Source organism: Primulina tabacum, chromosome 1, assembly GCF_025594145.1.
Source record: "Primulina tabacum isolate GXHZ01 chromosome 1, ASM2559414v2, whole genome shotgun sequence".
Taxonomy (NCBI): Eukaryota; Viridiplantae; Streptophyta; class Magnoliopsida; order Lamiales; family Gesneriaceae; genus Primulina; species Primulina tabacum.
In genome coordinates, this window is record NC_134550.1 from 51,780,826 (window position 1) to 51,806,619 (window position 25,794).

The window sequence follows — 25,794 nt, forward strand, 5'->3', positions numbered from 1 at the left end:
TAGCATAAAAAGTAATATTTTTTCATGGATGATCTAAATAAGATAGATATCCGTCTCACAAAATACGATCCGTTAGCTCATCTTACACAAATTTTTACTTTTAAAAAAAAAAACCCAAATGCTTTGTTTATTTGGGCTTCAACAAATCATGCAACTTAAACGAAGTTAAATAATATCGATGATTTATAGCTATCAAAATCATAAGTTTTTGGTTTCAACAAATCATTTTATTAAACGAAATTCAATAACTTCGATGATTTATATCTCATCTAATATCAAAATCATACGTCTGGAATTAGATTTGATTTAAGATGGAATGTAACAAAAGTAAATGTAGTTCAATAACCGCTTTAGTAGTTTATGTCAATTCTGTTTCGAAAGTTAGCTCCCAGACCACATCCCTAAAACCTTAAATTCATTTCCCACCACCTCCATTCCCCATCTCTCCTACCAAACCATACAAACCGCGAATTACATTCGCTCGAAAGTATCATCGTTAAGCAGTACTGAACTAGCATTCTCACGCAATCACACACAGCCATGGATTCTCCGCCGCGCGAAGAGGTGCAGAAACTGCTCCCCATATTCATGCATAGAAGTAGTTACGCAATCAATTCGCGCACACAGCTCGCTTCATGTGTGTGGATTGGTTGTTTCAACTCAACAGTGCGAATTATAATGAATCGGAAAACTTTGAATTGTTTGCGATTCTTGCTTTCTATCTGTTTCGTCCGAGATCAAAACATCGGTCACGCAGTACGACTAATTGATATTATGTATTTTGTGTTGGTTTTGGCAGCAAGAAGATGTGGACTCGTTGTCTCCACAAGCTAGTTTGGAGGAATGGACTCTGATCGAGGAAGGTGACGTCATTGGAAATTGCTGATGATAATCGAAGTATATATATATATATATATATATATTGATCCAGGAAAAAAAATTAGTAACCAAACCAACATATTAGAGTTAATGCGATAGAAATCTCATATACGTTGATGCATATGTGTTTTAGTTTTAACCAACATATTTACCTATTAGAGTTAATGCGATATAAAAATGATTATGTAAAAAAAATTGTGATAAAATCATGATTGAAATGGTATAGAGAAAAATATGTGGTTGTGTTATATAAGCATAGTATTTTTTAGAGTTGCTTTGAGTTGTTAAATTGATTTGATTGAAATTTCTTTTGAGTCGAGAGATTGAAGATTTGAACACAAAATCTGGTGGAATTTTTAAAATTACAAGTAACGCCAGGAATTTTCTGTTTGAGTTGAGTTGGGTCGGCAGGGCCCAACAAACACAAGGGCCCCAAACTTCTTTCTATTTTATCTTTGTCATTTATTTTATTAATTTGTTCGTAGCACCCGAAGCAACATGTAATGCAGCAGGAAACCAAAAAGCTAAGGATTCTTGTACAACCAAGTTCACTTGGAGGATTGAAAATGTTTCTGGGTTGACAGTGAATAGGATATACTCTGAAATTTTTGAAGTTGGCGACTATAAATGGTAACTTTTAATTGGATTTAATCTTGGAGCATTAATTCCTTGTTTTAAAATTTTTTGCTAGTATAGTTGAAATGATTTTTCCCTTTGATAATTGTCAGGCGGATTATTATTTGTTTGTGGGATAACGAAATAGATGATCTGTCCGTGTATCTGGAAGTAGCCGATTCTGGTATTTTACCATCTGGCTGGAGTAGATATGTTCATTTCAGTTTTGCCGTTGTTAATCAAGTTGATTACAAACACTCAATCAGAAAAGGTAATGAAATCCTGTTATAGTCAGAGGATCGAATTGCTTCCAAGTTGAGTGTTAAATTCTGGTCTTGATTCTTGTGGCAGAAAGAAAAAAATTTCTTTTTATTGCTGGAAATTCAAATTTAATCTCATTCATGATGTTTGGTGCGGCTCCATGCTGTAGTCATGTTGACTGCATTCTAATAAGCAACTGCCGTAAGCTGGTTAGTTGTAAGGAGGTTTGCTGCTACAAAATAACATTCTCGTGTGTATGAACAACAGACAAGTACTGTTTTGATTCAGCTCCTACATTAACTTTTTCTATACTGGTCCAACACTAAGTTGATTTTATGGTCCGTAGCACTATATATAATGTTCACAAAGTATACCATTTGGCTTTTGACTAGCACAAACAAGAACATTTTGATTCTGCCAATGTTGTTCCTGTTTGATGGTTAGTCTTAGCTAGTATAATCAGTTGTTTTTTCATACTTAAAATAGAACAATTTACACTTTACAACCACTTTTGCTATCTTATCCAATTTACTTGGATAATTTTGTTTTCGTTTCGTGTGCGATCAGTTAAAAAAGAATATCCCCATATCAAATATCCTTCTTTTTTAGGATCGAATACCACATTTATTTGATCTAACTTTTAGTTTCTAATTTCAATTTTTTTTTAAAAATACTAAAAATATAAAGTTGAAAAGTTAAGTTTCCAATCTCATTTGGTGCCCATAATTTTCATCTTACCAGTTTCAAAATTTAATGGTAAGCATGCATCTAGAATAAGTGAAACTATTATATAAATTTCCTATAACTTGATTGTCTAAACGTCATAAATTCCTTCGAAAACTCTAAAATATATCCAATTGAATATCCGCTAATTTGGGGTCTGATATATGTTTATGATCCAGTAAAGGCGTATATCCAGAAAATTTTGATATGCTCATGTAGGGTCAGATACACATGATTTTCGGACGTTGAGATTTTGCCGCTCACCCGTAAATGTTTTAATTGACAAGCTTAGGAATATTTAGTTTCATTCTTTGGCTTTTCGCTTTTACCATCATGAGTTGATTACGTGGATTGCAAATCAGAATACGAATCTACTTCAAATGTTCGTAGTACTTCTAAATATATGTCGTACTTGCTTGTATTGCTAACTGATATATTTCATTTTCTGTTGATCTGAACCTTTTACGATTCTAGATATACTATACATATTGTTAACATTATAATGTGCATTTTGCAGTGCTAATTTTAAAATTATTCTTTTCTGTTATAATATATGACAGAATATCGTCGATTGTCATCTGTTTAGTCCATGCAGGTACAACAGAACAGTTCAAAGCTGGAGCAAAAGATTGGGGTTTTGAATCCTTTATGCCACTCATTGAGCTTTATGATCCAAATAGAGGTTATCTTTACAATGATGCCATTATAGTTGAAGCTGAGGTCGCTGCTGAGGAAGCCATAGGTAACATCTTATATATCTCGAACAAGGAAACTGGTTATGTAGGACTAAAAAACCAAGGGGCTACTTGTTATATGAACTCTCTTCTGCAAACTTTATACCATATTCCCTACTTCAGAAAGGTTGGGACCTCTCTCCAGGGACTACAACATCTGTATAAGTTGTTTATATGAAAACCTATTGTAAATGTAATATTTCCGTTGCTTGTACATCCAGGTTGTGTATCGCATGCCAACTACTCTTAATGATAAACCATCCACAAGTATCCCTGTGGCTCTTCAGAGTTTATTTTACAAGCTGCAATATGGTGATGAAAATGTTTCAACAAAGGAGTTGACCAAATCCTTTGGTTGGGACACAAACGAAGCCTTTTTTGTGATGTTCAGGAGTTCAACAGAGTTCTTTGTGAGAAACTCGAAGAAAAAATGGAGGTCCTCAGAAATATAATATCACCACTGTCAATTACTCAATTTGTCTTGTGCTTCACTGATTATTGTGATGCTGTCGATTAGAGAACTGTTGTGGAAGGCGAAATACGGAAATTATTGGAAGGGCATCACATGAGCATTATAGAGTGCATCAATGTTGAGTACAGATCTTGCAGAATGGAGTCATTTTATGGTATTTGATGTGGATCTGCTTTACACCTTATCTATCTCCTTTTTATTAATAATTGAACTGATCATATTCTGTAACTTTGTGTGGCAGATCTTCAGCTTGATGTAAAGGGTTGTCGTGATGTCTATGATTCCTTTGATAAATATGTTGCTGTTGAACATCTGGAAGGCGATAATAAATATCATGCTGAACAGTATGGTTTGCAGGTGCTATGTTTAACTTTATTTTGCAACTTATTTTTTTTCATTGTATCTTTGATCGATTTTTTATCACCCTGGTTCAAAGTAGTCATGATCTACTTGTGCCTATGTTTTTCTTTAGTCTCGATGATGCTGGCATTTTTTTTTTATGATTTATATTCTCACTATAGGGATTTACAATTAGAGTTTTCATTTAACTCTTGATAGACTTATGGTTTACTTGTTTCAGGATGCTGAAAAGAGGGTATTATTTAGTGATTTTCCACCAGTTCTCCAACTTCATTTAAAACGGTTTGAGTATGATTTTGTGCGGAACATCATGGTGAAGGTGAAGTTATTATGTTTTGTGCATGTAGTCTTTGTATTATTTTTTCCTTGCATATGAGTTATGTAATTTTTTTCGTTGATCGATAAGTTATGTCATGTCCTTTTTTTTTTATTTGTATGTTACGTATCTTTTCATGTTGCTGATGGTGCACAGATAAATGACTGCTATGAATTCCCTCTTCAACTTGATCTAGACCTAGATAACGGTAAATACCTATCACAAGAGGCTGATAGAAGCATATGCAACCTTTACACACTTCACAGGTTAGATACTGAGATGGTTTATACCGTCTATTTATATTTTTTTTACGCAAACCACATGCAATTTTTTAAATCACTTTAGTTCAATCTCTAGGAGGATGCCAAATTTGGATGGTTGTAAGTGGGACTTTGGTGAATGCTGAAGAAATGGATGCTTCTTCAGTTAGTTCAATGTTTAGAACGTTAAAGCACTTATTAGGAAGGAGAAAAAAAAAGACCTGTTCAAGGAAAATTTTGATCCTTGTGACCATTTTGTTTCGAAACAAATGGTCAATGGTTTTTTACACCTACATGGTTGATGTTTCCTTTGGCTGGAGGTCCGTACACATTTCCTGTCTTTGCTCGTGTAAAAACTAGATTTTTCTTTCGACCACAGTAGAATTATATTCTGATTGGAGTGCCAGGGCCCAGGATAGCAAATTTTGCGGTAATCTGGCCTTCAGTAGTGTAAGAGATTAATATGGTTTGGTTTTAAGTTTCATAATTCAAACCACATATTAATGCCTCCTTTCAAAACTAAGGGTTGTTTGATAGTTAATTTTCCACTAGCCAAAATATGGTTGTGGAGATGGTTGAAATCTGTAAATATGGCTTATAGTTTTTCTGTGTTTCTTAGAATCAACATTTTGCATATCAATGCATCTGGTCTGTGTTAGAAATACTAACATGCTGAAGAACTAGATTTGATCTGCATATGCACAAATATAAAACGTAAAGATCGATATGCAGAAATATGAACAAGAATGAATTCTAACATCTTGTCATTGATATTGAATTTGAGACATGAACTGCAGATATCCTACGAACACGAGAAAACAAGGATCATCTAAATCTTTTACAATTGTATATATGATGTATTTTTGAATAATTGCATTGATTTAGGGACCCCGTAACCACTATTTATAGATGTTCTCTAACTATCATCGAGAAAGTTTGAATTGATTGTGACTTATCTTGATGATATTTATTTGAGATATTGTAAATCAAATATCAAATATTTATCATCTTAATCCAAATAATATTCTTGATTTATCTACTTTTAAATATGAGACGTCTCTCATATTTATCTTAAAGAAATATGTTGACCATAATTAAATTATTTTATAAACTTTAATAAAATAATCTAACATTCTACCACTTGGTCTACATCTTTCAATTGATCTGAATAATCAAGAAATTAGTCATCATACAAAGGTAAGAAACATATACATGAATCATGGCAAGAAGTTCTGTTATACCGAGTGTTATCTTCCATGTATCACATATATTATGTTACTTAATATAACTTAATGAATAAAACCAATGTTTCATTCTAGGTCCAACTTAATTGATATTTTTCTCAAAATAACTGAATATGTACATAACTGAATATGAGAAATATCATATTCGACACACCTAATTCGACTGCCGCTTTAGTCACAAAGACAAAAACTGAACTGTCGTACTATAATCTCAAAGGCTTAGACATAAAATTCACATTTCTAAGCCCAAAAATAAAACTCATTAACATACACCATACAATAGTGCTTAAAATAGAAGACGAATTTAGACTCCATAGTGGAACCAATAAATTACTTCCAAATTGTTAATTTGTCCATAAATAAGCGTGTAATATTTAGTACCATGAAGGTACACCAAAAATATTTTACAACTTTCGAGTGGTCAATACCTAGATAACTTTGATAATTTCCCTACAATTCTGCTCTCACTAACCTTCTAGTATACATAATAGCACACAATGTTCTCAACAAAACTCAAGGAAGAGATAACATTGTGAAAACTTAAATACCACTAATGCGAGAATTGTTTCAATCTATATAGCTTTCTTAATCTTGTAACATTAAACACTCAATGTCACTAGATAAGATTATATAACCTTTTTATTCTATGTCATAATTGAAAAATATTGTTTTCATATCCGTCTAATGCAAAATCTAAATCAAATGGGCTATCAATGTTATGATCACATGAAGAGACTTTTATTAAATACTTGAGAAAATATTTCTATTTAGTGAATTCTCTTCCCTTGAGTGAATTCCTTAGCAACGAGTCTATCCTTACGTCGTTCAATGTTGCCTAATGAGAATTTATTTATTTTAAGGATCATGTACAACAAATGGCGACTGAACCAACTTTTAGACTACATTATTTGTATTGAATCCCTTATTATTCACAACATTATACCACAAATTTGATTTCTTGACGCTCATGATTTGTGAAAACATCTCAGGACTATTTTCAGCTCAAATATATAGTCAGATCCAAGATACCCAATATAATCACTTGAAATTATCTCTTAATTACACTAGATCTTTTTAATGTTGCATCAATACTTTCGAATGAAGCTAGATCATGTTGTTCAACCGAATGCTCAATATCTTGAAGAACATTAAGATCCATATGATCATGATCAACGATTTGTAGAATTTATGTGACTTATTCCACAACACAATTTTTAACTTAAGGGATGCAGTTAATAACAATCAATATATAACTTATGTGGATGAACGTGCATCATAATGATCTATATTCTTAATTTGTTCACTCCCACCAATCAATTCATTCTCAAGATTTTGCATCTCTTGATTCCACAAACCTTATGATTTGTGATGGACAGTAAAATATATATCCTTTTAGACTTTTTGGAATATCCAATGAAATACCCATTAATGGTCCTCGTGTCTAACTTGTTTTCTTTTAGATTATCAACTCTTACCTTAGACAAGCATTTATATGTCCCAAACTTGGATGTCAACCTTCCCATAATTCAAATGCCGTCTTATGGACAACTTCAATTGGAATCCGATTTAATATATACACGGTAGTCTTAAGGATTTCAATTAATAAGAACTTAAGAAGTTTGGAGGTGCTAAACATGATCCACACAATGCTCATCCTCAATGTATCTATCATAATACCTTTTACCCTATCTAATCTCGCAACTCTACTTTTCTACTGCCACCTTATATGTTTTATCGAACATCCAACACTTCATAGTTATAAAGCAAGTAGAAATATACACATTATATAAATATCCATAAGAACGATCTCCAATATGTCTAAATCCCTCTTAACATCTTTCTTGGACATATTGGTATACTTACTCTTAATGTAGTCCAAATTAGTGTCAAAACTAATAAAATACATATGTCACATAACGGAGTAATATTAATTCATAACATATTTCTTAATATCAATATTTTCTTAAACATGCAATAGCAGGTATGATTTGTGAATTAATGCAAAAAAGACTATAAAACAAAGTATGTATCATTTCTAAAATTTTCAGATTTATACAACAACTAAATGATAAATCTGAAAAATAAAGGAATATCTATTCGTTACTATTCTTGAAACTGAAATCAAATTTCTAAAGAAATTTGAGATGAAAGTCTTTTCCAACAATAATGTAAAACCACTATGCAAGTCTCGAGAGCCTCTACGTGTGAGATCATCTAGTTTACTAAATAGATGACGCGTGAATCATTTCCTAATGGCTTCCTTGAGCCTTGCAATCCTCGCACAATATAGGTAACAAGGATTGTAGAATCATAACCAATCCACCAAATGTTATGACTAATATTAACCATATTGAGTGGGTTATAACTAATGAGAGTTGATTAGTCATACTCACACCTTATCTCTCATCCACAAGAGTACACCCATTTCTTAAACACGTATGATCATTGATCATTTTAACTTTATGTGTGTTTTTGATGATCTTAAATAAGCCATAATGTTGACCGAGAATGATTAAAATAACGTAGATTAGAAATATCTCAAATATCTCAACCTCAATAGTTTAAAACTGGGTCGTTATATCTCCTTATGTGCAGGACATAGTCGTGCACTTGAATATTGATGAGCTTTAAAAAAGAAAAATATATAATTAAGGTGCTTGTGATTGTAAGAACACTATCATACTGTTCGATTGAACTCCTTATCTCAGCAGAAATATCGATACTTATGAAACTATTCGAGAAACAATTATATCTCTCCTACTTTTCATAAGATAGTCATATGAATAACTGATACACTAATGACAGATGGCTCATCTTTCCTAATAGTAAATAAGTGTTCATTAAGCCTAAATGAAGAATAATATTCTCCTTCCGCACCTTATAATTATAACTGAATCTCGGGAATTACACAACAAATATTAGAGTAATTAACAGTGACAACATGCTGCAAAATAAATAAATAAATAGAATACATGATAATGTTACTAGATGAAGTACTGAACCATTTGTCATGTTTTACCCATGTAATAATGCGATAAATATGAATCACTGACATAAAAATTGCACGTGGGCTAAATTTTTTAATTCAATTAGATTTATGTAACTTATTGATATAACTATTTAATTATACCCTATTTTTATTCCATGTGGGTAAATTAAGAAAATAATTCAATATCATATTCTAATTAATTATATTTAACATAATGAAATTTCCTGTGAGATAAATTTTACTATTCAAATATAATTAATTACAATTTATAGCCCTTATGACGAAATATGATTTTTAATAATTTATGTATACTTTTAATTCAATCGAAGATGATGTGGCTACTCTTCAATCAATTAAAAGCATACGAATCACTAGGATATTGAATTATTTATGCATGAAAAATTTATTTTCCATAATTATTCATCTCCAAGTATTACCAAATGATGAATAATTTTATGTAATTTATGTCTGTTACAATTAAATGTGATTCAAAATTAATTTGTAATTTTAATTCAATTAAAGATGTCATGGCTATTCTTTAATAAATTAGAATTATATGAATCATTAAGACATAAAATCACAAACATATAAATATTTATGCTCTTGATAATTTACCATAATGAATGTCCTTCATGTGATCCTCAACCCACTTAATGTATAATTTTGCATAATTAAGGATGCTGATGCTAAATCTTAATTATTTAAAGTATACGGGTTCACTGGACATAATTATGGATTTGCTTAATTCTTTATATAGTAATTGTTTAACAACACAACCAACACTTTTCAAGTATGCTCTCAGGAAGAAGAGGTGACGCTGAGGTCCTTTAAATACTTAACTTCTAGACAAAACAACGTTTATCAGGGAAACCAGTGGCAAGTCAAGGCAATTTAAATTTTTCTATGAAAAACTCCCCTAGATTATTTTTTCATGTGTATTTCATAATTATTATTACTTAATTATCCATATTATAGATCTTTATAAGCCAAAATTTTAATTTATTTAGTAACTTTCACATTTTTAGCTTAATTTGTTCATATAAAATTATGTGAAATTAAATATGAATAAGATGTCAATTTCTCCATGAAAATTATTAAATTTTATTTGCATGCATGATTATGGTAATAAATATAATCATAATATTAAAATTTCCATAATAGACAATCAATAATAACACATAATTTTGGCATAATATATTTCATGCAAATAAATTCTAAATAGACTATTAATCATAATTTTGGAGTGTCAATGTTTCTAAAACCAACTTTTAGAATTTTTATAATTTCCATAAATTAACGATCCAAACATATCCATAAGTCAAAAGTCCGAAATTTAAAAATTTCTTAATTTGGAAATGCCCTATACTGAAAATTGAGAATTAAATTCTCAAAAATAATTTTGGATATCAAAATTTTCTGAAAAAATTTCACTAATACCTAGTGATGGGTTTTTTACGGTGGCGAATTTCACCAATTAAAAGGCTATGATTTCTTGTCCAATTTTGTTGATTTTTGAAAATTAAATTTTCAGATCTTAATTTGGGGGTGATTATTAATTTCGAAATCATGTTAAAATTAACGATACAAATATAACTCCTATCGATATAATTTTCCAATTTTTTCAATTAAAAAAATCTCAAAAATATCAAGATGGAGTTAAAACCGCTATGATACCAACAGTTAGAAATACTAATATGCCGAAGAACTAGATTCGATCTACATACGCACAAACATAATATGTAAAGAATGATATGTGAAAATATAAAAATGAACGAATTCTAACCTCTAGCCATTGATATTGATTTGAGACATGAACTGCAGAGATCCTATGAACACGAGAAAACAAGGATCATCTAAATCTTTATGCAATAGTATAAACGGTGTATTCCTGAATAACTGCATTGATTTAGGGGTCTTGTAGTCACTATTTATAAATATTCTCTAACCATCTTCGAGGGAGTTTGAATTGATTGTGACTTATCTTGAGGATATTTATCCGAGATATGATAAATCAAATCTCAAATATTTATCATCTTAATCCAGATAATATTGTTGATTTATTTTCTTTTAAATATGAGAGTCTCTCATATTTATCTTACTGAAAGTCTGAAATATGTTGACCACAATTAAATTATTTTATAGATTTTAATAAAATAATATAACAGTCAGAGCTTCAATATGTTGTTTAAGGTTGTATACCACATCTTGAATTTCTGTAATGCCATCATTTCTATCCTGACAATTTAAATTGTTATCAGTGTATTGGTCCACAGAGGTGATGTGCATGGTGGGCACTATTATGCTTTTATAAGGCCAGCTCTTTCTAGTCAATGGTATGTATTTTATGCCAGAACTTGTAATACAACAATTATATGCACATCATTACATCGTGTTAGCTTAACAGCTTGTTTTAAGCCTATGAATTGTTTGCTTCACTAATATCATTGCTTAATGCTGTTCATGTGCCAGTGTAAACGATTGTTACTGTTTTTTGTTTGGCAGGTATCTAATGTATTTATACAGGTGTCTTACCATTCCGGTTTATTGTGAAGGGTCTTCTTCCTTGCATTTTGGTCTTCTCTACGGGTCTCCTTGTTCTGTTACATTGGGATGGTTGGCTTAGAATTTCGAAAGAAGCTCCTGTAAACTTATACTGTCTAGCATCCATATTGAAATCCCACTTTGTCAAAAGTTTCTTTATTTTCCTTTTTTTTTCTCCTTTTGTTGAATTATGTCCACAATATTTAATTTGATGCGGAGATGGGGTTAAATAAGCGGAATAAGAAGCTATGAGGATAAAGAACCACTTCATATTGCCTTTAGGGAACAGTTCCTTAAATTCAAGCGCCCAAGTTTTGTGAGAGATTTTATCCACTATAGAACCATTTTGCCAACGTATCAACAGCTACCTAACAGACCATAAGGAGAAAATTATAGGTTCTTAGGTGTGGCGAGTCACAACTCTAGGCAAGCACAGGACAAACGGACTTTAGTCTATTTATTTATTTTTGCGTTATATTTGTCAATTTACTCACGTACTCTACATGTATGGGAGAATGATAGAATAGGGAAGTAAATTTTATCTTTAAGATTTGAATTTATGCTTAGAGTAGTTCTGTTGGAAAGGATTCTTGTAATTAATTATAAGATGATGTTTGATAATAAAATCATGAAAGCTGAAATTTCCCCCCCCAAAAAAAGATAAGAGATGGAGATATTATCTCATAACGAGCCTCAAATCCAAATATCAAAATACTGTCTGACAGGCAGCAAACCTCACAAGTGGTAAGCATAACCGATCTCCACGATTATCCAATTAATCAATCCATAACACTAACCATAACATTAGGTTCCTTGGGCAGTGAAATTAAATCCTTATAATTTCTAATTATTGAGCTCATCTTATTATCAAGTTTAATTCTACATTATCCAATGATCTGCGAATCATTTGTTGCAGAATGTGATTTTTTCCCTCAAATTTCCTTTCTATTCAGAGATTGGTATTTTTCACAAGTGATTTGGCATATGGCAGATATGTTTGAATTGTATGTCACAATTTCTAGTCAATTGTACAAACTCAGTTACGTTAAAGGTGGTGGTGGTTATTTAATTTTGCAAGAATGATCATTGAGACAAATTACTTGGTCAGCAGCCCTGAGTATGCTAGACCACCTAACCTGACATTTTACATGCCCCTCACCGAATGACGTTTTCCTGACACTCTAAAATTGTTTGCAGAAACTATAACTGTTACATGTAAATTTTCCATTATAAACCTCAGGATGTGAATCATTCTGAATGGCTTGTAGGTATAGATTTGATGATGAACATGTGACAAAAGAAGACACGAGAAAGGCTTTAGAGGAGCTGTATGGTGGTGAAGAAGTATGTTTATTTACTTTTTTTTTTTTTGCCTTTCTGGATAGATTGCTTTGTTTTGCCTGTTCATTTTCTTATATGGTCATTTCTTCTCAGCACTTGATGAAGATAATCCCAGGAATTATTAATGGCCACTTTAAGATTACGAGGAATCCAAAGAGGAATTCAAATGCTTATATGCTGGTGTATGTACGTGAAAGTGATATGGATAAAATAATGTGTAGCATTGATGAGAAGGACATCGCTGAGCATCTGAGGGTTAGCTACCGATATTATCCTAATTGCTTCTTGCATCTTATGAAAAGATATTAGTTGTGTTTGGCCTTACTTGGATGTGATATCAAGTAGGAGACATTGCCCAGTGAACAAAAAGCTGCCAACATCAGTCTAATTGTTTTTTGCATCTTATGACAAGATATCAATTGTGGTTGGCTTACTTGGATGTGATATCACGCAGGAGAGGTCTAAGAGAAAAAAAGAACAAAAGAACAACGGATGAAAGAAAAAGAAGATGCGCATCTGTACACTATTGTAAAGGTAATTCATTTCAATAAATCTGGTGCATAGCAAACTTTCTCTATTTTAATTTTTTGCTGATTATGGGCGATTGACATGATGCTTTCAGGTTGCACGTGATGAAGATTTTGATGAGCAGATTGGAATAAATGTATATTTTGATTTAGTGGATCACGACAAACTTAAAGGTTTTCGTGTTTTGAAGTCGACGCCATTTAGTGTTTTAAAGGTATGTAAACTTGTTAAACTCAAAATTTTCAATTATTTTTCATTTCCTTTGCGTTTAAGTTCGGTGGTAATTATTCGTTATCTGTTGTATACCTAAATTGTGTAGTGAGGGATACAAGCCTCACTGCTTTTCTGACTTCATACTTTGGACTCAATTTTTTTTGTGCGAAGTCAATGCATAATTTTAAAAAAATGAATTTTTTCAATAGGAATGTTGTTAATTGTGTGTCAGTGTCAGAAGGTGGTGTTATGCTCTCCGGCCCTATTATATATGTGCGGAGATATGTATAGAATGTAGGTAAAGATTACATATCTTCCACATTGAACTTTCTGAACTTGTTGGAGTTAAACATGAACGCTTGAACTTAAACTTCTGTAAATTATATAAAGGTAGTCTGTTGGCAAGGGAATCGCCGCTTCAAAGTGTAATGTTGTTTCAATTGGAAGCCAAAGTTCAATGGAAGTTAGATCTTTATGAAATATAGAACAGGGAAAGCATTTTGATGATTCCCATGTGCTAACAAACATTGTCACGCCCCGAAACTCGGGATTGACACCGGCGTTGTTTAACAATCACACAATCGCAACAACAAGCCTCTTGTAGCACAGTATAAACCGAACCAGTTTATATATCATAATCTCAAATTAAATAGCCATGGTCTTTACAATTACCGAAATAAATAAGACGACATGAGTTTTAATGCGGAAACGTAAATCTAATTAATAATAACTTAAACATAATCGATTTCCTTGAGCATTCACCATCCCCAAAACTGCTCGGATTCTTCCTCCTCAATCTGTTCTTCGGACTTATCTGGGAAGGGTTGTAAGGGGGGTGAGTCTTTGGGAATACTCAGCAAAGTGGGGGAAAATCGAGCACAATAAAGACAACATGCATAAATTTCGAAACACATGACTTTCATACGTACTTCATAAACATGCATAACATTTACGAGCCACTGTGATTTATCTAACTTTCTATGGTTTACTGACGTCAGTCCCTAATTTTTACTCCTTTAAGGGGGCGAGGCCGTATAGCTGTTACATCCCCCACCGCATAAGGGTACGTCATGGTTGGGATTCCCACCCATATACAGTCGACTCCTCACAGTGCTTAAAACCGAATGACACAACACAAGAAGGAGTATGAAAGAACATGTACTCGACTGTATTTTCAAAAATACCGAAAAATCACATATGCATATATCCGAAATTTTAAACCTTCAAAACAGCCCACTTACCGTAGTTATTGATGCTAAAAACGTGGACGTTCGGCTCGGAAATTGGATCGCTTCTCGTTCTTGCTCGGACTGCGCTTAGGCTTCGGTTTCTTGGACGATTTTGAGACGATTTTCGGGCAGAGTTTCGACTAGTATGGCTGCTGAAACTTTCGAAATTCAGCAAGGGAATTTTTCGAGATTTTGGGGTGTGAAGAATGATGGGGTGATGGGGTATTTATAGGTGAGGGTGGTGGATCTAAACATGGTACTCAAATCCTACCAAAATTTGCTCCAAATCTCTCAATATTGACTCCAATATTCCTTGCTATTTTCGAAAATTCATCTACCCAAGTTAGGAGATTTATGCTCTAATCCAATGCTTTAGATTAAATCAGAATTTAGGTTGCTAGATCCAACGATTTTGGTGCAAGGTTTGAGGATTTCCTTCCAATCTACTTGGTATACTACCTTGGATCCATGCCTTACAATAATTGGGCACAAAATTTCGAAAATCTTGGGTTGTATCCCACCAAATCATGCATTATTTCATTTCCTTAAGTCTTTGCCTTGCACAATCTCCCATGATCTTGAATTATTTCTCCTAGATATCAAAACTTACATGCACAAGTGTAAATATCATTGACTTGAATATTTCCACAATTAATTCCCAATGTGCATATCTTATTAACATACAAAAAAATCAAATCCTATAATTTCCTTACAATTGCTAATCATATGCGGAAAATTCGGTTCTCACAAACATTGTTTGTTTTTTAAGTAAATTAAAGAAAATATGTTGGTGCTTAACACCTTAACCAGGTGGGCCCAAAGGCTTTAGAGTAACTAAAAAAAAAGAGAAGGGAGGAGGGAGAAGACTCAGGCATGCTTTATTATGCCTATGTTTTTCACACACTCGGTTACAAGCCATTTCTAAAATCTGATCGTTCGAAATTTAAATATGAGAGTTATTAGTAGCTGGTTTAATCTCTTTTTTCTTGTTATGTGCTATATTTGCTTCTTTTATATTTAGTCTATTTTTTTAATAGACATGTCTATGTTTCATTATTCTTTTCATATTCTGCAAGTGAAGTTTTTATTAAGTAGATTCACACTAGTAATAGAAAAATTATTTAGTACTCTTTAACTATTTCAAAAGTTAAATTGAACTTGTGATAATAATTGTTGTTATTGCATTATCAGCTAATTGTGATGGCTTCTGCAGGGAGAGGTTGCCAAAGCATTCGGTGTTCCAGTTCAGTTACAGAGGTTTTGGCACTGGGCAAAGCGCGGAAAACGGCACATATCGTCCTGTCCAGCCATTGACACACCTGGAGGAAACAAAAAGTGTAAGCATTTTTCATTTATTCTGATTTTGATGACTCGCCTTCTACACGAATTAATATCTTCTTAAGGTACTGTATATCATTGGCTTCTTGTTTTATGGTGTTGTCGAAGTCTGCAAAAGGATTTATGTTTGTGCTGATAGTCTTTTCCCAAATTTAGCTTCCTGGAGAGCATTTTGCATTATAAAGAACTTTTTCTAGGTTGTCATTTGAGCATTCAATTCTTGATATTTACACGACACAAAATGTGTTGCTGCTGTTTGATTTTAGCATGACCTAGCAAGTGAGATTTCTCATGTCTTTCCCTCCTTTTCCCACCTCTCCATTATTTGTGTATGTAAAACTACCACACTTAATCACCCATAGCAGCTTGTCACGTCCCATATCACTTTATTTTTATCATATGCAATCATTACTGCTTTACATATATTGTGATCTTTGTGCATTATATAATCTTTTTGTTGGAAATACTTAGTCTAAAGCCTTTAAATTTGGCACTTTAATTTGCCATGCCTCAGACATGTGACTGACTTGTCATTGAACATAATGTCATAAAATTTATTTTTCTGCATGTGATATGACTCCATTGCTCTAAAGCAAAACCACATTTGGCATTGTCATATTCCCGTTTCTTGTTGCAGTATTTTCTCTTTTCAGGAACTTTTTTTAAAAATAAATATAAATTACAACAATATACCAGAACACATTTGCATCATCTAATTTTAACCTGCATACTGCTATAAAAGACGTGTTACCGTATTCGTTGACTTAATCGAAGAAACTTTTGAGAGTGAATCATTGTGTGCTTAAAGCTAGTAGTTATGTGTCGAACACTAGACATGCCCTTTAAAAGATAATTAATGGTGTAAAACAATTTTGATATTGGATGCTGTTTCAGTTTGTATAGGTGGTAATATGATATCCAACTCTACTCAACTTGTACAAAGTTATTAAAATCATCTTTTCCATGTTCTGGTTTCTTGGGGACAATACTTCTGATGGTGATGATTCTTGTGATTTCATGATTATTATAATTTGTTTAAACTACATCAATGTTCCGATTGTTAATCATGCTATGTCCATCAAAACCAGAGATTTAGGCCATGTCCCTCCTATGTGATAATTCCAAATTTCTATAAAATTGTTAGCACGTTTAAAGTTTATAAATGCGAAGATTCCCTAGGCTAACCTATTGGGGAATTGAAGTCTCTCTGCAAACTTTGGCCAGACAACAAGATGATTATAAAAGCCTAATATTGTATTATATCACAAAATTAAATATATCAACAATTTCAACATAATGTCAGCCAAATGTCCTAGTTTGGTAATCAATTTTCATTTAAATTTTTATGTTGTTGTAGATTGAACAATTGATGGAAGTACCATGTGAGTTTAAGACAGCTGAGCTGAAGTTATTCTTAGAAGTGGAGCTTGGACCGGTAACTAAACATCAAAACAAACAACAAAAATTATTGGCAGGAAACTTCTTTTTTCATCATTAATACTAACGAGCTTCTACTTTTAATTTAGGATAAGAAGCCAATTCCTCTCCCTGATAGGACTGAAGATGACATTTTGCTATTCTTCAAGTTTTATGATCCTGAGACAGAAAACCTGAGGTATTATTGTTCTTCTGATTAACCTGTTTTCACAGTACAATAAATTTTAAGAAAAATATTTAAAATATCAAAGAAATAATTTAAAATACCGCAAGGAGGGTGATATGGAAACAACACCTTGCATTCTATGCCAGATATGCTGGAAGACTTTATGTGAAGGGCATTGGCACACCAGCAGATATCCTGACTGAGCTAAATAATATGGCAGGCTATGCTCCTGATGAAGAGATCATACTGTATAAGGTTTGTTCCATTGCTCTGTGCTTAGTTTAATGAGAAAGACAGTACTTCTGGTCCTTTGCCAATGTTTATATTTGCAACTATATAAATAACCAATTGAGTATTAGATAACAGTTGCTGTGGCCCAGTTTTTTGTTTTCTGAGTCAGATATGACCATTTTGTCCTTGCTGAGTCTTCTATCGAGCTGGTTTCCCCAATCGTTCCCGTAAAGGTGATGATGGATTAGGGTAGAAAGGTTGTGACACCAGACAGCTTGAACCACAGTATTTAATCTGTTATTGGCTTTTAATTCATGTAGCAGATCTTTCCTCACTACTAGATGCTAGGCACAATTTGTTAGTGTTTTGTGTGAGTAATATACCGTTCCACAGTCAAATATGAATATTACAAACCAAAACCATTCCATGAGCTTTTTTGTTTGTTCTTCAGGAAATAAAGTTTGAGCCCACTGTCATGTGTGAATGCATCAACACGAAATTTACATCTAAAGCTTCCCAGGTAATTTAAAATCATGTCCTCGTGTTCACTTTTTGTTAGAGACATTGTTTAAATGGCTTTTGTTCGCCTTATATTGCAGCTTGTAGATGGGGACATTATTTGCTTTCAAAAGTCTCTTTCTGTCGAAACTAGTCAACTAAATGATTATCCAGATGTTCAAACATTTTTGGAGTACCAGCATAATCTCCAAGTACTTTCCTAAGGACATTGGGTGACCTTCGTTGCATATCTTTTTCATGGCACTACTTTAGCTTGATGTAGTTTTATGTGTGTCAAGTGATCAAATTCGTTAATGTCTATTAAATTTTGCTTATTTGCATTTGATGGTAAAGAGGGTTTTACTTTCCTTTTTCGTTTTTGGTAGCATAGGACTGAAGGATTTTGCCTTAGGTTCACCATTCACCTTTTTTGGCATGTAGTTACTGCTCAACTGCTCATGAAATTTTGTGAATTGCGAACGTGTAGAACTGGCAGTTCTTCAGATTTCCCCTTGCTTTAACACCCTCTCAGCCTCTCTCCATTCACTATACTATCCAACAAATTTCATGAATTATTTCTATTTTCAGATGCTCCATTGACAATCTGGACAAGGGGAATCTTCTGACTTTGTAGCTTTCTCTCCTATACTGGCAGACTATCACACTATTTTAAGGCATTTAATTGTTTTTGCATCTTGGAGAAAAAACACACTGTTTCCTTGTGTCTCTTAGTTGTACCAAAATCCCATATCAAGCAATTGACTAATATGGTTAAAAGTTAAAGGGAGGAAGCCTAACCAACGCGAAAAAGTAAAAAAAAAAATGTTCTTCTCAGTTTGAATTTGACTCAATAGCTGCATTATTTAACTGTCCAAGACATTATCGGCTTAATGCTTCTACGAGGTCTCAGTAGTAGCACCTAAACAGTTTCAGCATCTTTAGTGTATTATAGTATTTAAATTAGTTCATGCTCTCGAAAATTTTCTCACACTACTCTTGCCTTATGTTTTGTCTTGACATCATCATTTTTTCAATTTATTTTTATTAACCCTGGTTCAATTTCACTGGAAATAGTTTCTTCTGTAACTTCTGAAACTCTATTTATTGAGTAGGTGAAATTATTTTTGTGACAACTAAACAATTGTAAACTATATTATTGTTCGGAAACTTCTTAATTTTAATCAAATGTTTTGACTTTCTGAACTGAATATTTGTCGGGTTGTTTATTTTAGGTCTCTGGAGAAGCCAAAGGATGAAGAATTCAACTAAGTACTGTAAGATTTTTCGAAGAACCTTCGTGTAATAGAACATGCTATTTTGTTTTACCTTCAGAGGTCATGCTAATTTGGGTATTTGCTGTTCCGTTTACATTAACTGAATTTGTAGATCAAGGCTTGATACATATGATGAAGTTGTAGGAAGAGTAGCTCACCGTCTTGGTGTAGATGATCCATCCAAAATCCGGCTTACATCACAAGATTTTTACACTCAGCTGCCAAAACCTTATCCCATAGAGTATTGTGGAGTAGATAACTTGTTAGAGATGCTCCTCCATCACAATCATGTAAGTGACACACTATCCTGGCGGTCAGAGTAAATTTGGCGAGGACCTGAAACATTGACAAAGACTGTTCTTTTTGACAGATTTCAAATATATTGTATTATGAAATATTGGACATGCCTCTGTCGGGATTACAAGGTCTAACACTTGAAATAGCTTTTTGTCATGCAGAAAACAATGACGTGAGTATGAATTGGACTTTGGTTGCATAAGCATGTCAAATGCACTCATGCACAAAATCAACTCATTTTCTATTTTATGTTTAACAAAGACCATCTCCCTTTTTTCATATCCAGATGCATATCAACTGTTTGAGACTGCCGAAGGAAAGCACTGTGGGTGATCTACTTCATGATCTTAGGACGATGGTAAGCCTTGGGACTGTTGTTAAGATCATAAACACAGAGAAATATATAGCTTAGCCGCACATACACATTTATAAATGCATACATCGTACATGCATACATATGTGTGTGTGTGTGTGTGAGTAAGGTAATATATCTTTCGAATATCTTGAATGTTTCTTTTTGTCTTTTGTTGGATCAACTCGTTATTTTGTACTCAACATTTTGTCATTTGATTTTTCTGGCATTATATGGAGTAGGTTGAGTTGTCTCATCCAAACGCAGAGCTAAGATTGATGGAAGTGTTCAGGCACAAGATCTACAAGGTCTTCCATTCTTGACTCAATTCTATATATTTAATCAGTGTTCTAAAAAGCGGTGGGCGGACGGTCACCCATAGCCAGACGCATAGACAATTTTTTTTTAACCTAAATATCTAATTCTTCTTGTTCATCTCAATATTTTCTCAAATAATTCATTTTTATAGGATTCAAACTCAAAATCAATGACATATTCATTTTCTTTATCCAATACAAATTGATTAAAAAATATGTCGAACAATCTTATTTTAAAAAATAAAAATATATATATTACATTAGGCTACAACTAGGCAGCCTAGCCAACGGTTTTTTAACTGTCTTTCTAAAAATGAGATGGTGGGCAACCGCCCAGCGCTTTAGCAGTGCCTTTTAAAACACTGATAATAATAAAATAACACAGTAGGAAAATCATCTTCTTACGGATTCAACTTAAATGGTTGAGCTCAATTAACTATATGTATAAAGCATGGACGGTCATGGAACACAAACATTGTAAAAGTAACTTGCAACTGTCAAGGCAACTATATCTTGTTGAGGAATTGTTCCCTGGTTTTATCCAGGTTTGAGTCACATGTTCCCTATTCCTGCATCCTTTTAAAAACTCAATCCTGCACTTTGAGAACAAAAACTGTTCTCTGCAAACCTGAATTCCTACCTTGTTTGAAGTGTCTAGAGCATGTCTATGTCCTATACTTTTCAGACGACAGAACCATTGACTCAGAAAGATCCAAGAGGCTTATGTTATGACTTTCTGGTCTTATATCACTTCTAGTAATTGTATCTTGTGGCTAAAATTACTTCATGTTAGAGCTCTCACTGGTGGAGGGAGTAGGATGTTGAACCTTGTTAATTTTTTTTTATTTTTTATTTTTGCCTTTTCAATTTTCATTAATATTCTTGTTCTTTGTTTTCTTTCTTGGGAAAGACGTATATTTAACCATGTGATCTTAAGTTCTAGTTGCTAAAACATCATTTTTGCAGATTTTTGCAGCCAACGAAAGCATAGAGAGCCTAAATTACAAGTATGGGACATTACGGGCAGAGGAGGTTCTCTCTCTTACTCCCCTTCTGTGTGTGTGAGTTTGGATGATGTGCTCATAAGTGCTTTCCTTTTTTAGGTTGTGCGTGCAGCAAATAATTGGAATCTTTTAGGCCAAGTTACTTGCGTTTTTTATGTGGCTTCATATTCACAAGTCCCACCTTGGCAATTTCTTGTTGCAGATTCTTCAAGAAGAGAAAAGTCTTGGTCAACTTGATTGCATGATTCATGTATACCACTTCGAAGCCGTGGGAATTGAGAAACAAATGGTGACATTTGTCCTAACTTAATTTGAAGTAGATCAGTATAAGCATATTTTAGACTATAATCCATGAAATGCACTCGTTCTACCTATTTTTTTCAATTACAATAGATTTAACTTTTTTCTAACAGCAAATCCATAACTTTGGTGTACCATTTTTGTTGGTCATTCACGCAAATGAAGTTTTATCTCATGTCAAAATTCGTGTACAAAAGAAGTTAAATGTACCAGATGATGAATTCTCTAAGGTATACTAGGCTCAAACCTAATCCTAATTCTATGAGTGGATTTTTATCTGGCATTGAGTGAGTCTACGTGTTACTGTCTCTTTTCTTTAGTTGCTACACTCTCACTTTCTGTTCATTTGCGTGTATTTGGCAGTGGAAATTTGCTGTTGTGTCTGAAGGTCTGGCAGAATACCTCCAGGATTCAGAGATTTTGTTCAGTTTTTTCCAGGTCTCTCTCTCGGTGTTGTACATTATTAAGGAGACTTGCTGATGCACTTACATCATAGGGTAATAACCACATTTCATCGTAATGAATATTTGGATCCACAGAATAGTGACAGCAGCGTTTATTGTGAGCGGTATCTTGGGTTGGAGCACTTATCTCCAGTGAAAAATCAGGTATCATTATTCTGGCCATATATTATGCAATTGTATTCTTTTACGTTTGTTATTCGTTATTTATCACCTTGTAGAATCAACTTGCTTAGATAGACAAAATCAAATGAATTCCAAATTCAATCCATATCAAATTATGCAATTTTAATAGGAATTGTTGTGGATTTCAAATACAGTGCAGATGGCTGTCGATTGAATCCGTTCAAATCTTTCCCTCAAATTCAAATCCATCAATCCAAGCGCAAATCATTTTACCTTTTTAATTGATGGAAACTGGATATCCTATAAATATCTCTCCGGTTAATTCTAGGCTGCTAACAGATATTGGTGTTTAGTAAGCTAACAAATCTCATTCCTCTTAGATGAGCTCAAACTGAACTGAGATTCCATAAAACCCTGGAGTGAGGTTTGTAGGCCTTTGAAGAAGGTTTGTGGTCGGCTACATGGGATTTTTGCCACCTCTTGTATAGTTGTATTAGAAGCCATGGGATCGGGAACTTTTGCATATGACTCCACTAATGTTTTCCGTTTGGTCTTGTTAAATATGAAAAGTGGACCAATCAACCGGCAATCTCTTTACGTTGCTGGAATTGTTAGATAACTGTGTTACCTGCCTGCCACAGATAATAAACTTATGAAAAATAGAGTACAACTGGAGGATAAAGTCCATCTGCCCTCCAAATTCAAGAATGCAGTATTATAGAAGATGTTAAAATCCTCCTGGCCTCTAGTTTGAAGAGTAGTGCAATTTAATAGCTCTGTTGACAACGGAAATAGAACACAATGGAAATTAAAATCCACCTCTCCTCTATATAATGATAAGAGTGGATCTCTTATGAGACGATCTCACGAATCTTTATCTGTGAGACGGTTCAACTCTACCGATATTCATAATAAAAAGTAACACACTTAGCATAAAAAATAATACTTTTTCATGGATTACCCAAATAAGATATCTGTCTCACAAAATACGACCCGTGACACCGTCTCACACAAGTTTTTGCCTAATGATAATGTGTATACCCGTGACCAAATTTAACTACCGATGATCTTTTCGAGGCCAGTTTCGTACAAGAACCCAGTCAGTTAGCACATCAACCAATATTCATGGTTTGTTTCATCATACCCGTGCAGGCTGCACGGGCAATGAACGGCCCGGATCACTCCACATGAGTGATCCGGGCCCACCTCCATGTAAAGAAAAAAAAAAAAATTGGCTCGAAAAAATCCGAGCCGTTGGATCGATCCCTGCAGGCAGTGCCCGCAGGGGTAGGGTCGACCGAACCAATATTCATGCAGGACCGTCCCTCATCTGAGAAACCTATGAAGATATATAATTAGAAATGTGGTGTCAACCAGTCTTATACGTTCGTTGAAGAAATGCCATTCTTTTTCCTGAAAATGAATTGCGAGAGTTTTTACCACAACTGAAATCAGAATTGAACTATTAAATACTGTTGTTGGATTCAAGTACTGCAAGCGTTGTTGTAAGCCCTGATGTGGCCTTTTGCTGGTTTTACTTGTCATTTTCATTGATCTAAAGGTTTGTGACAAGAATATTTGATGTGATTATTACAGAAAGTGGTGGTCACCAGAATTTTCATATCTTGTCATCAAATTTTGTGCAGTGTTTGTTCATTTTCAAAGCAAATTTTGTGTTCACATGAATTGTTACAGGGGGGATGAAAGGATTTCTTTTGACGCATCGTTTGTAGATATTGGTTTTTCATCTAAATTCTCTTTTTGCGACGAAAAGAATTTAATTTCTTATAGTTTCCCAAGTTTAAGAACATTATGAACAGTTTAATGTATCAATCCGACTATTGTATATGCTATCTATGTTATATTCTTGAAGTTGAAGAGTGTGAATTAACTCACTTTGAAGTCATCGTCCATTGATATTTTTAAATATCCAAAATTCTCATACTATAATAATCACACACACACATTTATTTATATATATATATATATATATAATTAAGTTAGATGATGATAAACTGAAGTATATGAGAGTGTCCTATATATATTGGACACTCAGATCCTTCAGTTTATCATCATCTAACTTACTTAATTTCTAATAATGGTGAATTATTCACGTCGAAAAAAAAATAAATTATTGTTACAATACTCGAAGAAACTTTACCTAGAAAAGAATTTGAATAATTGGTCAATTTTTTTTAGTTAATATTCTAATTCATTAGTAATAAACCAATTATTCAACTATCATGGTATAATAAAAAAATAAATTAAATAAAAAATATAAATCCAATATCCAATAGTTTCTACCTACAATAACATGAGGAATCAATAACGGCGAACAATTAAAAAAAATTCTTCATTTCTTCCATATAAATATAACAAGATGGTAGATAGTTCAACTTCTTTCGTAGGCGCCCTTTATTATTTAATTATGAACATTATAATTTGATATAAATTAGCATGATTATTAGTTCTCATTTACCTCCATCTAAATTATTGATTTTTTCTTCTACTTTTTTGTTATTTTTTTTAATCTATTCTATTTTATTAAGGGTAAGGACATCATACTAACCACGTAGGAAGAACACCAATTTTTTCTTCCAATTTTACCCTTACATGATACTAATATCACACTTTTTTTTTTGTTTTTTAATTTCAACACACACTTTTAATTATATTTTTTATTTCAACAATTCAAATATCAATTTAGTCCCTCCATAATTTGTCAATTTCACTTTAGTTCATCGATAATGATAAAAAAAATTGTACACATACGCATCACGTGTGCAAAGTAACTAGTATATATATGATACGTGGATAAATATTTTTTTTAAAATTTATTTTAATACATAACTGTATCAAAATTATATAGATGTGTATTTTAATTTCCCGAAGTTTCTTCCATAAACCCAAAAAAATAATCGTGTGTATTTTTAAAATTTATTTCAGGCTCCCGATCTTCTACTACATTCACCGCGGAGGCTTCTGCATCGGCTCCAGGACGTGGCCAACTGCCAAAACTACTGTTTCAAGCTTGCCTCGGAACTCCAAGCCGTGGTCATCTCCCCCGACTATCGGCTGGCTTTAGAGAATCGGCTCCCGGCAGCCATTGAGGACGGCTACGCGGCTGTTAAGTGGCTCCAAGAACAGGCTGACCGACTTGGCTGATTTCAGCCGCGTATTCATTTCGGGTGACTCGGCTGGCGGGAACATAACCCTAATCTTCGAGCGGGATCGGCCGAGTTGGCTCCGGTCCGGGTGAGGGGTTATGTGTATTCGGCTCTCTTCTTT

General features: G+C 33.3%; 1 pseudogene; it reads left to right on the plus strand.

The window, feature by feature from the left end:
- Positions 1 to 446: 446 nt before the first annotated feature.
- LOC142512229 (ubiquitin C-terminal hydrolase 13-like) lies at positions 447 to 23,697 on the plus strand (annotated as a pseudogene).
- The last annotated feature ends 2,097 nt before the right edge of the window (positions 23,698 to 25,794 follow it).